Source organism: Quercus suber, unplaced genomic scaffold (genome assembly GCF_002906115.3).
Source record: "Quercus suber isolate HL8 unplaced genomic scaffold, Cork oak 2.0 scaffold_57, whole genome shotgun sequence".
NCBI classification, from domain to species: domain Eukaryota; kingdom Viridiplantae; phylum Streptophyta; class Magnoliopsida; order Fagales; family Fagaceae; genus Quercus; species Quercus suber.
The window spans coordinates 369,533-381,761 of record NW_027069522.1 but is presented as its reverse complement, the minus strand read 5'-3'; the positions used below and the strand labels follow the sequence as shown (position 1 = coordinate 381,761).

The following is a 12,229-nucleotide window of genomic DNA, read 5'->3' as shown; positions in this document are numbered from 1 at the left end:
TTTAGCATATAAGTAAGGCATGCCATATGCGATTTTTTAACCTCTATCGATAGCTTGTCATGGTTTTATAGCCTCTTGGCCCAGTACCTGTGTGTAAATCACTGTAATGAAATAAAATCATCGCTAGTATAGTTTTCATGTTTTAGAAGTTGGTGTCTTCACAATCATTATAAACATGCCACCAATTATGGCAGGAACTTAAAACTATAAAGTCATTTTTTAGTTGGTTTCTTCTCTATCAACATGTCATCAAGTTGGGCAAGAATTTAGATTTCAACAAAATCTTCTTTTTTCAATCTTAATGTATATCATGTCCATTTGAAATCATCGGTTCTGTTCTGTTCATTGGTGGTTTGGATCAAATTTTCCATTACTAACCTCTGTTGTTTCTGCTTCCTCACCAAATTGGCACCCCCAACTTCTTAAGGAGACCTTACCAATAATCCTTGCATGAACATCTTCCATTTTTGAAATGATGATAGTTCACACAGTCCCTCACAATTCTCTGTCGGTTGTAAACTTTAGAAATGAGCTTTATGATTGAATGGCATTCCTCACACATCCTCAATTAATCACAACATGGATGGTTGTTTCCGATGTTGTGTTCAGTAGTCCAAATGCAATTGCAAGCTTCTCACTATGGTGTTGAGTGAAGTTTCCTTCATCATCAATGTCAATCAAAATTTGGGATAAACATAGTATTTTCACATTATGTTTGTGATAGTTTTCTGTCACAGAGTTTATGTTCAGAAAATTCAGAGGCAAAAAATATTTAATAAAAGATTGTTGTTTTATCACCTTACACCAATTAAAATTGGAGAAAAAATAATCAACAAAACACTACTTTTAGATACTTTATGACAAATTTGCTAGATAGAAAAGTGCCATTCATCAACTTTGCGAAGGTAGAGAAGAAAGATATCAGAAGCGTTGAAATAGAGATTGGCCATAGCTTCCCAAAAGCTGTAAAGAGGATCAACAAGCCTGGAGGGCTCAATTAAGACCATAATTTTTCCAATACTACCACTGCGCCTTTGCCAGCATGATTTTAGCTTAAGAAAATGAACATGAATTTAGGTACAACAAAAGCACCTTTTACTGATACAAGATTGATACAATTGAAGGGTCTGTAATGTACTTCTACTCTTTTAGCTGCTACCAAAACTAAAAAAGATAATGCTAGCTCATATGGCCAATGGAAACATGTACACATATACAAAAGCTCCAAAAGAATACACTACTCTATGCAAAAGTCTAACCAAAGAAGGATGCATGTACAACAGTACAAGTATCCATCTTCTGATTATATATGCACCTTCCCCCATCACAAAAGCAACTCCACTAACTGAAGCTCTAGAGCAAATTGGATCCTTCAGCTAGTATGTCAAGAGACCCAAAGCAGTCAATTTGAAGCATAGGGTCATTCATCATTGTAATGGCCAAGTTGACAGTTGATTCATCAGGCACAAGGAAGTTCTCTAACTCTGCTTCCAAATTCACATGGTAGTCACCATCTAGCCAAGTTTCATGAGTATTTGTATTTTGCAGGTTCTGGTAATCCTTGAAGGCTGCCATTTATTTCATTTTTTCCCTTTCTTTGAAGGCAGCCATTTCTTTCACTCTTTCCCTTTCTTTCTTACTTTCCTCATTATATGGCTGCAAGAATATGGAAAAGATAGTGAGAGTAGGGGACATACACAGACACAATACTAACACTCGTAAGTCATATAAATTAACAAAACATATAACATTCCTCCTTCCTGAAGATGTGATATGCAGTCCTTAGACCCCGTTGAGCACCTGGACGTTTCTTTGTCTCTTTGTTTTTGGATGGCGTCCGTGGGGACAGTTTTGGATCTGCAACTTTAGGACTTGCTAAAATTTGCAAACCCAATTAAACTATCTATATCATTTCATATAAGAATTCTACAGTGTCCAGTGAACTTGGAATAGCTACAAATTTCTTCTCTACACACTCTTTGGAAAACAATCAGCTCCTATGAGCCAAGTCCAACCTTAGAATAGTCCATATTTTAACACAGTTTCAATTACATTACTTTCAACTAGTTGAGTTTTAGGTAGGACCATTTAAGAATGATGATGAGAAAACATTGGGGAAATAACCCACGATCCATTTACCAAGTTGAAGCTTGTATTCATGGGATGAATTTAGGTTTTTCCTATTGACTAATTAAGGAGGAAAAAATTTCAAGGTCAGCTTAGAACTTTATTACAATGCGTTTGTTCTTTATATCTTTAAGTAAACAAATAATTTTCCACAATCGACAAATTAAAGGGGTAAACCATGACTAAAGAATGTTAAGGGTTTTTTTTTTTTTTTTTAGCTAAAAATAAAAATTAAAAAAATTAAAAAAAAAACCAATCCGATTTCTTTTTTTTTTTTTTTTGTGTAGGGTTTGAACCTACCACTTAAGAATCCAACCAAAACCCATGAAAATACTAAAAAACAGCAAAATTCATAACAAATCAACGAAACTCATACAAATATGAACAGATTGATTTCCAAAAAACAACCCAAACCCATTAAAATTTTGAAATCCAAAATTTAGGGAAATAACAAATCATAAAACAAACCTTGAGGTTGGGTGCAGCGGCGTATGCGGCAGGGTGGAGCTCCGGTGAGGAGAGGAGATGGATTTGGGGTTTAGGCGTTTAGTTCTTCAAGTCTGAGAGAATATTGTGTATTGTGTTTGATGATTGTAGGTTTAATTGAGTTACAATTATGTGTGCTAGAGTGTATTGATTTTGAGTTTAAATTCGGTCAGGCTGTGGCGTAAAACACTCGTTTTATGCCAACCAATAGAATACGGCCACATCATCTTCTTTTAAGTGACAACTTAAATTCCTCTCCAAACACAGAATGAAATAAGAAAACCCATAGAAACCCACAGCCCCGTTTCCTCCCTCTTCCATCTTTGCTTGCCCAAACCTCCACCACACCACACCACAAAATTCAATCATCAAAAACAGAGTACTTCCATGGGTCTCGAATGTTTAGGGTGGCTTTGACCTTGTGATCGCCATGGGAGGCGGTGATTTTAATATATGAGGGGTTGAAGGAGAGAGGTATCCCCGACTCAGTGGTTCGGTTGAAGATTCTGACGCTGTTGGAGAAAAATGCGAATTGGAAGCTAAGGAAATCGTTAGAGTGGGAGATAGGGACATTGCCAAAGGATAAAGGCTGCTCGGGAATGACGTCATTGCAGTGCTGGGAGTACGAGATTTCGGGTTTCCAAAATGGGTTTCGGAAAAGTTGTTGTGGTGGGGAAGTTGAGGAATAAGAATAAGAGGCAAAGGAGGAGATTGAGTGTGAATTTTAATTTCTTAGGATTTGGAGAAGAAGAAGAAGAACAACATGAATTTGAGCCCATTGATGGGAATTAAAGATTACAAGAATGAAAGTATTACTCTCTGATAAGATTAACAACATGAATTTGAGCCCATTGATGTGAATTAAAGATTACAAGAAAGAAAGAATTACTCTCTGATAAGATTGAATATTACTCTCATGGAAGAGGGAGGAAGCAGGGATGTGGGTTTTCTTAATTGTTTTTTGTGTTTGGAGAGGAATTTAACTTATCACTTAAAAGAATATGACGTGGCTATGTTCTATTGGCTGGCGTAAAACCAGTGTTTTACACCACAGCTTGACCGAATTTAAACTCATTGATTTTCCATTAAAATTATGACATGGCTTTTATTCATTGGTGGCGTAAAACAGGACTTTTACGCTAGCTCCTGACTGAAGTTAAGCTCATATATATACACACACACACACACACACACACACACTAGTCACTAACTCGTGCAATGCATAGGAATAGCTACTAGATCAGTTTTAGGGAAATAAACCATTATTTTTTAGTTGGAGTAGTAAGAAAAAATGCATGAAATTTAAAATAAAATAAAAATTTGAAAGAAATAGCAAAAAAGTTTTATTAGTTAGGTAGAAGAAAGTAATGTTTTATTAATTAATTTTTTTGTAGAAAGGAATAAGAGACAGAATGTTGAATCTCTAATTTAATTTGTGTTTTATATATAGGTATATATAATATATATTGTAATATATATACTAAAAAGTGCTTATTGAAAGGTCATAACTCTTCATATTAGATATACCAAAAGGTGCCTATTGAATGAAAATGTTCTTATTGACCAAAAATGTGCCTATTTAATGAAAATGTACCTATGTAAATAAGTATGGAATGGTGTTTGTAAATCAAGCACCTTCCAAAAAGCTCAATTTTTCACTTTTGCAAAAGTATACCCCTATCTACGGGACTATCTCAAGAGAGTCAATACTGAATAGAAAAACGTTTTGTTAATACTTTTGAATTGTTTTGAATTTACCTCTAAATTATATATAAATAAATAGATACTAGCCTCTGAGCACGCGTGTGAGGCTCTTTTATTTTTTGAGAAAATTTTAACAATTTACATCCATCATAATTTGGAATTGTTATATTTTTCAATTACAAAAATTCTTAAGAGTGTGATGAACGATATGGGTGTGTGTGAAATAAGAATCCCATTCCAATAAAGAATGATCTTAAGCTGCTTGTGTTTGAACTTGCAACATTGTCCTGCAATGGCAAGGAAGAACCAAAAAAATAATGAACTTTAAGGAGAAAATTACTTACAAACTGAGTCTCTAAGTTCAACTTCCAAAGTTGCTAGATATTGGAGACGTTAAAAAAATGCAAGGATTTGGCTACTAATTTAGTTCAGAGGACTGAAAAATCTTGCTCAACAAAAGGACGGTGATAGAGCTATCAAAAAAGAACCGAAGTTAAAACAAACACAAACCCCCAAACAATTTTGCAACCATCTAATAAGCGTTCTATATTAAAAAACAAAAACAAAAACAAAAGAAAAAAACAAAAACAAAAACAAAAACAAAAGAAAAAAACAAAAACAAAAACAAAACAAAACAAATCAAATTTGCAACTATAAGATCAAATAAAAAATGCAGAACAATTCAGCAAACACAATGCCCAACAAAATCATCAACAATTTAAAAAAGAAAAGGCCATACCTCAACATGCCTTGCATTCGAGAGCTTAGGTGGCAACTCAAAATCCAAGATCTCTTCCTTTGGCACTATTGCTTTCTCAGCATTGGATCCGAGGACACCTATAAAATATCAAGCATGTGATTATGTGAATATACAAATGCATTCAACTATCTCTAAAGACCAAAATTATCACAAAAACTTAGACACATACCATGTCAAGAAAAAACAAACATAGCAATCTTGAAAACAATTTTTAGCAATCCACTAAGCAACCAAATCAACCTACAAACAAAACTAAGCCAAAGTCAATGTAAATATGTAGTTTCGATTACTCTGCAAGTAGCAATTTTGTTACCTTTTAGGCTATCACGTACCCGAGAGATAAAGAGGTGTCTATGTTTGTATAGGACTCTATTGCTAAAATAACCAGTCTAATAAAATAACAACTTTTTTAAGAAATTACCCTAAAATTTAGGATTTGAAATTGAGTAAACAGTTGGTTTAGTGTTTACTACTTTTTAGGAAAAAAATATATCAAACATGCGTGAGATATATATATATATATATATTTTTTTTTTTCGGCCAATTATGTGAATATACAAATGCATTCAACTATCTCTAAAGACCAAAATTATCACAAAAACTTAGACACATACCATGTCAAGAAAAAACAAACATAGCAATCTTGAAAACAATTTTTAGCAATCCACTAAGCAACCAAATCAACCTACAAACAAAACTAAGCCAAAGTCAATGTAAATATGTAGTTTCGATTACTCTGCAAGTAGCAATTTTGTTACCTTTTAGGCTATCACGTACCCGAGAGATAAAGAGGTGTCTATGTTTGTATAGGACTCTATTGCTAAAATAACCAGTCTAATAAAATAACAACTTTTTTAAGAAATTACCCTAAAATTTAGGATTTGAAATTGAGTAAACAGTTGGTTTAGTGTTTACTACTTTTTAGGAAAAAAATATATCAAACATGCGTGAGATATATATATATATATATATTTTTTTTTTTCGGCCAATTAAAAAAATAAAGAAAGAAAAAAGTTTAAACGTGAAGTTTGTTTCTAAATAAGTGGGTTAGTGGAAGAGTAATCATATTTTGTAGGCAATATTTTAGTGGGGGTTAAACATGTATTTTTACTTTGTTGTCCTTTAGTTCTGTCTCTACTTAAACTTAGAAAAATATGAGTATTTTTGGACAAAAAAAGACCCTGTCCAAACAGGGATAGCCTCTTAAATAGTAGTATGGATAAATATTTATCTATACTACTATTTAAGGGATTTCTCCTGTTTAGATTCCTCATTTTTTAGTTCAAAAATGCTCTTACACCTCTATATTTAAGTAGAGACAAAACTAAAGGACATTCCGGTAAAAATTCACTTTCCTTTATTTTTTTTTTATGCCTAAAATACCCTCATCATACTCACAAGTTTTCAACTAACGGGGATAGATATGTATTTATCTATACTACTATTTAAGGGACTTCTCCTGTTTAGATTCCTCATTTTTTAGTTCAAAAATGCTCTTACGCCTCTATATTTAAGTAGAGACAAAACTAAAGGACATTCCGGTAAAAATTCACTTTCCTTTTTTTTTTTTATGCCTAAAATACCCTCATCATACTCACAAGTTTTCAACTAACGGAGATAGATATGTAAATTAAAACTCCTACACTTTAAGACCCACAAACTCACGTATGCTTTGCAGTTTTTATTTCACTTTCTATCTCTCATTCTTCTTCAAATTGAAAACATTTAGTTTAGCTCTACATCTTCCTTTTTTTTTCTTCAAATTAAAGATATCTACAGTTAGAGGCTCCAACAAATTTTTAGGTTCTATCTTTTACAAGTTCCTCTTTGTTTTCTTTTCTTTTGTTTATTTATGATTGACTTTCTTTGAGTTCTACTTTTTTTTTCCTTATATATATATCAATTAACTTTTTTTTTCTTTTTTTAAATATTTATTTATGCATTTATGTGTTTATTAGGCAAAACCTAAATAAATTATTAAAAACTTTAAAATTTATAATAGTTGATATACTTCAATATCATCAACAAAAATTGATGTACAATTATAATTATTATAATAATATTATTATTACAAGCTAAAAGGCTAAAAGCACCTGTTTTCATATTTGACACTTGACAGATGCTCTTAACATCGGTAATGTGCAAAAAATTGAATTAGAATCAATTCACGTGTACGTTTAACAAAACATCAATTTTTTTTTCCTTATATATATATCAATTAACTTTTTTTTTCTTTTTTTAAATATTTATTTATGCATTTATGTGTTTATTAGGCAAAACCTAAATAAATTATTAAAAACTTTAAAATTTATAATAGTTGATATACTTCAATATCATCAACAAAAATTGATGTACAATTATAATTATTATAATAATATTATTATTACAAGCTAAAAGGCTAAAAGCACCTGTTTTCATATTTGACACTTGACAGATGCTCTTAACATCGGTAATGTGCAAAAAATTGAATTAGAATCAATTCACGTGTACGTTTAACAAAACATCATACTGAAAAAGTTAAAAAGAAACCCAAACTACACATACGTTAAACCTGTTTTCTCCTACACAGCTAAACAAAACAAAGGTTAGAGAGGCGTTTCGGCAAAGCAACACGAAGAGGAAGAAAAAAAAAGAAAGAAGAAAAAGAAGAAGGGCGGGACGATGATAAGGTACCGGTACGAAAAATTTTGTCTCTTTCTCACCGCATCTTCTGTAACTATCTCTTCTTGCCTCTTTATTTTTCTTTTTTTTCCCCACAATCAGATCCTTTGTTATTCCTCTCTTGTAGTAGTGCTCTTTTCTACACTGATTCTTCTCTTGCAGTATTGCTCTTTGTTATCCTTCTCTTGTGTTCTCTTCAATTAGTTAAGCCATTCGGTAATGGAAGTTGTGGAGATTTGTGGGTTGGAGTAAATTGGCTTAGGACCACCAAAGAAATGTTTCAAAGCTGTGGACAGGAAAATAATTTCAAAGAGTACGAGGGAAAGGAGCGTATTGAGAGAACTGTTGTTTTGTACTTTTTATGTTTTTAGTTTTTTTGTGGGATCCTATATGTAAATGTCTTTGTAACTGCTATCCAAGAGGCAGAACGATGCGTCTCTAGTTTAGTATATGCAGGAATTTTTTTGGCTGAAATTTATTAGGGAAAGTGTAAAATTTATAACTACCCGCTGGAACAATGCAACTGAACACCAACCGTAGCAAGAAATTGTACTGAAATGGTTTATATAAGCACCAAATGAAAAGATACATTGGTTGCCACATCTACTTTAAAAACACTTTTTTTTTTTTTTGAGAACGTTTATAAACACGGACAAACATTGAACTATTACACTCTTTTTTTTTTGTACCGTTTGGTGTTGGCTGATGAAACTTTCAGTTTGCACTATTAAAAAAATAAACGGACATATGGATAGACATAAAGAGAATTGGAGAGAGAGAAATCTGATTGTTGGGAATTCAACCGAAATTCAAACCTGTGAGAAAAAAAAAATAGAAAATACACGTCAAAGAAAAACAATCACACGCATAAGAGAGTATTTACGTGGTTCGTCAATTTGTCTACGTCCACGGAGTTGCAGGGATTTCACTATTATCAGAGGAAAAATATAAAGTGCGGCTACAGTATTTTTCTCTCTCTCTAAAAACACAACAACAGTCACAAACCCTAATCATAAAAGAGGCTTTTATATCCTACGCACATGATTACAATGGACTATAAAACGGGACAAAAAATTTAAACATAAACTAGGCTCCACAAAGCTCAACAAGTCTCCCACTTTGAGACTAGTTCAATCACCAACTTCAGCCACTATCCTCCAAAAGCAATCTCTCATCCCTGCAACTCATCCTCCTGTCCTCAAGCTAGAAGGCCAACTGAAGCTGCACACAGCTTCGCTTCTCAATAGTGACACCCTTAGTGAACATGTCTACCGGGTTCTTAGATCCACAAATCTTCTCAAGTATTACTAGCTTATCTTCAAGAAGGTACCGGATAAAGTAGTATTTAGTCTGTATATTGATGTGCATGAAATATATACAAAAAAAGTACTCACATATCTACATATTTAGCCTTACTTTTATGTTATTTTGTTACTGATTATATAATATTTTTGTGTTGCAGGTAACAAGGACTTTACATGCAAAGTGGGGCTAAGCCAATTAAATTCAAGTCCATTTCGGATTAGGATTCCAGCCTGCCCATCAGTTACTATTTTTGGCATAACTTTCGGCTCAGATATCCAATCGAGATGATTCAAGTTGGGCTGGAAATTTAACTTAAAGGGCTACAACTTTGTAGTTTACCAAAAGTCCGAATTCTGAATTTAAATGGGCCAAAATCGTCGGTTAAGTGAAGCCTAAAAATCTGAGATTTTCTCCAAACGGGAATTCAACTTGTAATAGGATTCCTTGACCTATTTAAAGGCTCTTTAGGGCAAAAAGAAGAGAAGAGAAACCTGAGAGGAAAAGGGGGCTACCGCATAGAAGAATTTGCTTTTGGGGAGTCTTTCAAAAGAGGAGTATCTGAGGACAAAGGCGAGAGCTTCATGTTGATCAACCAATTCAGATGAAAGACATAAGTTTTATTTGTTTGCTTTTCAATTTTATTATGAACTAAATTTTATTTTCTAGAGCATTGATGTAGTCTAGCAATGAATACACAATTTATTTCTAAGTTATTTTATTTTTAATATTTCCATGATTGAGTGTTTAATTCTTATTCTTAATGCTTACTATTTTTTTCAAATTATAGTTTGATCAATTGAATTACAATGAGACCGAGAGGTGATTTGTTATTTTAGTTCTAGAATTAAACACCATTAGTTGAGCGAAAGTAGAGATGCTTTACTGCGACTAGTGTGATTTTTCAAAAAATTCAAAGTACGTAATGAGTTTCCAATTAATTAAATTCACATAGAAATATGGAATTGTTAGTTGAAGATATTTTTGATATTATTCGAGAGAAGATATTGGATACTTAAGGAATTTTTAATCATCAACGGGAGATTATTATAATTTAATAATTAGGAAGGATAAATCGTGTGGGATTTGTTAGGTGAAATCAATTTTTCTAGATCCATTCTTATCATATTTTTTACACTTTTAGATTTTTACGCTTTGTTAATTTTTTATTCATAGATTTATTTTTATTAAATAGTTTAATTTAATTCAGATAGTAGAACGTTCCATCTATTTTTGATTTTCCAAATAGTACTTAATTTAGTGAATTTCAGTATTCAATAACATAGTTAATCCCTGTGGGTTCGACATTCGTTTTCTAAAAACACTTTACTACTTGTTACGATTCTGTGCGCTTGCAGATTATTCTACGCAAACAAGTTTTTGGCGCCGTTGCCGGGGATTAACTATTTGTTATTGATATTGATACTAGCTAGATATTTACTACTTTAGATTTATTTTATTTAATTAAAAAAATTTAAATTAGGTGCATCTGAGTTTGTTTTCTTTCTTTTCAGGCAGTAGAAGTGCATGCCCCAATCTAAACCATTAGAGCATACACTCTTTGATCCTGAAATTGAAAGAACCCTATGTCAGCTCAAGAAAGAAAAGAAGAAAGAGGCCAACACATCTCTATCTAAGATGGCCGATCAAGAGCAAAAGGCGTTAAGGGATTATGCTATGCCTTCGGTAAATGGAGCTACATCAAGCATAAGGAGGCCAGCCATACAAGCCAATAATTTTGAGATCAAGCCGGCCATCATTCAGATGATATAGCAGACTGTCCAAATCAGGGGGCTATCATAAGAGGATCCTAATGTCCATATTGCAAATTTCTTGGAAATTTGTGATACTTTTAAATATAACGGAGTGACAGTTGATGCGATTCGACTAAGGCTTTTTCCCTTCTCACTTAGGGATAAAGCAAAAGTTTGGTTGAATTCTTTGCCACCTGGCATCATTACTACATGGGAGGAGTTGGCACAAAAATTCTTAGCAAAATATTTCCCTCCTGCAAAGACAGCAAAGCTAAAGAATGATATCACCACGTTCATCCAATTTGAGGGTGAATCATTATATGAAGCATAGGAGAGGTACAAAGATTTATTGCGAAGGTGTCCTCATCATGACCTTCCAGCATGGCTTCAAGTGCAAACATTCTACAATGGTCTAGGAGCTACAAACAGGTCCATGGTTGATGCAACAGCTGGTGGAGCTTTAATGAGTAAAACTCATGAGGCAACCTATGAACTTTTGGAAGAATTGGCATCCAACAACTATCAATGGCCTACAGAAAGAGCAATGCCAAGAAAGACAGCTGGAGTTTTAGAACTTGATTTTGTTACCTCATTGGCAGCACAAATGGCAACTTTGTCTCAACAACTAGGTAAAATAAATGTTAATGCTATTCAAACTAATGTTGTTTGTGATCATTGTTCAGGAAATCATTCAAGTGCTCACTACCAAGTGGGAAATCCTTTTGCCCAATCGAGTTATGGACAAGCAAATTACGTGTCAAATTTTCGACGCCAAAATAATCCATACTCAAACACGTACAATCCCGGATTGAGGAATCACCCCAGCTTCTCATGGAGCAATAACCAAGGGCAGGCTAAACCAACCTTAGCAATTTCCACAGCAAGAGAAGAAGCCGACACTTGAGGACATGTTCATGCAGTACATGCAGAAGATAGATGTGGCGATCCAAAAAAACTCAGCTTCAATCCGCAATCTTGAGGTGCAAATCGGTCAGCTCTCAAGGATGCTCACAGAGAGGATTGCAGGAACTTTGCCAAGCAACATTGTCACCAATCTGAAAGAACATGTAAAGGCAATATCATTGAGAAGTGGACAAACATATAAGGAGCCAAAAGCAACAAATGCCAAACAAGATGAAGTTGTGAATAATGAGGAGTCAAAGATGAAGGAAGCCGATTCAGAGATGAAAGAAGTGGAACAAGCTGAGAAGACTAAGGAGGATGAAAGAGCTTCAAAATCCAAAATATCCAGGGAAGTTACTTTTGAGACTTATTCTCCTTCAATTTATGATCCACCAATTCCTTTTCCGCAAAGATTACGAAAAAACAATGTGGATGATCAGTTTTCTAAATTTCTAAGTATATTTAAGCAATTGCATATTAATATTCCTCTCATTGAAGCTTTGGAACAAATGCCTAAATATGCTAAATTTTT

The 12,229-nt window shown here is 33.4% G+C and overlaps 1 long non-coding RNA gene and 1 other non-coding gene across 2 annotated transcripts; both read right to left on the bottom strand.

Moving 5' to 3' along the window:
- Positions 1-1,072: 1,072 nt before the first annotated feature.
- Positions 1,073-5,143, bottom strand: LOC136067094 (uncharacterized). Its single transcript, XR_010628617.1, has 2 exons — positions 5,057-5,143; positions 1,073-1,857 (listed from the first exon to the last, which is right to left on the bottom strand). It is a non-coding gene; the product is annotated as an uncharacterized LOC136067094 (long non-coding RNA).
- Positions 5,144-11,062: 5,919 nt separating this feature from the next.
- On the bottom strand, positions 11,063-11,169 carry LOC112007510 (small nucleolar RNA R71). The gene has a single exon (XR_002882483.1). It is a non-coding gene; the product is annotated as a small nucleolar RNA R71 (small nucleolar RNA).
- Between the last annotated feature and the right edge of the window lie 1,060 nt (positions 11,170-12,229).